Below are 1899 nucleotides of genomic sequence, written 5' to 3'. Positions count from 1 at the left end.
GGGAGCTGGCAGAAACGTTAGCGCGCCGGGCAGTATCTCGTCTGTCTTTAGGTTCTGAGTTCAAATTTCGCCGAGGTCAACTTTGCCTTTCATCCTTTCTGGGTCGATGAATTAAGTACCAGTTGCGTACTGGGATAGATCTAATCGATTGGCGCCCCTCCCCCAAAATTTCGGGCCTTTTGCCTAGAGCAGAAAACAAAAGAATATCTGAAGTCAGAAAGGCGGGGAGCTGGCAGAAACGTTAGCGCGCCGGGCAGTATCTCGTCTGTCTTTAGGTTCTGAGTTCAAATTTCGCCGAGGTCAACTTTGCCTTTCATCCTTTCTGGGTCGATGAATTAAGTACCAGTTGCGTACTGGTATCGATCTAATCGACTGTACCCCGCTCCCCACCAAAAACAAAAAAAAAAATTCGAGCCTTGGGCCTAGAGTAGAAAAGACTATTTGAAGTCAGAAGCGTGGATTTGATGGGGATAATGGCGGTTGTAGTTGTTGATTGAGAATAATGATGACGACGATGGCGATGATGACGATGATGGTGGCGATATTGATGACAACGATGACGGTATCCGGAAATTCGGACAATGATGTGTCGGGTAGAACGAGAGATAGTCTCCCGGTGGGCCGATTTCGTCCTTTGCAGGTTCAAAACATGTCTCTTCGGATTTGCTCTGAATGTCCTTTTGGTAAAAAGAAACAGTCAAAAGATTTAAGGAATTGCATTTTATCTTCCCACCTCCCCTAATCCACCAACACCATCACCACCCCCAACAACACCACTACCACTACCACCACCACCAACACTAACATAACTACCACGACTGTTGAGATATTTGAGACTATAAATCTACGTTTGTTGATTAAATCAACAAGACATTATACATTCAAAGACAAAATAGCAACGTCCTGTATCTGAAACTCTCTGACACACGAGACAACACGAGAACTTCCATATGGACATTCAGACTGCTAGAAATAGCAGATAAATCTCTCTTAAATTACACCCTGTCACTCTTTTTTAGGAAGTCACATTCAGTAATGCAGTCACGAATATACGAAGAGATGGGATAGCTGCAAGTGGAATATCTCTGTTCATAGATCGGCTCGATAAGCGCTGACCTACAATCAAACAACAACAACAACAACAGCAACGACAACAACAACAACAACAACACCAACAACAACAACTGCCTGTCGTGTGTAAACAAAGACAATGTGACATTTTTACCTGACAAAAACCTATTTTATGTTGTCTTATGCTAAGACAGAATCACACTATTTCTTGTTCTTCTTGTTCCTATGGAGACAAAGAAAAGTAACTGTTTTGGCATTTAATGAAGAAACCAAGACTGGAATTCGGTAAAGTCATTCCACTGTCTTCTTATTCTATCTAAATAACATTATTAGGGGGCGGCGGAAGGCAGTAAGGTGGCAGAATGATTAGCGCGTCGGACAAAGTACACACCGGCATTTCACCCGTCTTTACGTTCTAAGTTCAAATTTCGCTGAAGTCGACTTTGCATTCTGGGGGTCAATAAAATAAATACCATTTAGTAGTGGGTTCGATGTAATTGGCTTCCCTCCCCTCAAACATTTCTGGCCCTGTGCTAGAATTAGAAAGGATTGGTACTGGGAGGTTGTGAGCTGATTGAATCGTTAGTGCGTCAAACAAAATGTTTAACAGTATTTCTTCGGTCTTTTTACGTTCTGCTTTCAAACCCAGCCGAAGTCAACTTTGCGTCGATAAATTAAGTACCAGTTGCGTACTAGGGTCGATCTGATCGACTGGCCCCCCTCCTCCAAAATTTCGGGCCTTGTCCCTAAAGTAGAAAAGAATAGTGATTGGGCGCCATTCCAGAATATTTTAATTAACTGAAAAATTTTAAACGAAATCAACGGAAC

The sequence above is a fragment of the Octopus bimaculoides genome, chromosome 10 (genome assembly GCF_001194135.2).
Source record: "Octopus bimaculoides isolate UCB-OBI-ISO-001 chromosome 10, ASM119413v2, whole genome shotgun sequence".
NCBI classification, from domain to species: Eukaryota; Metazoa; Mollusca; class Cephalopoda; order Octopoda; family Octopodidae; genus Octopus; species Octopus bimaculoides.
This window is presented reverse-complemented; position numbering follows the sequence as displayed.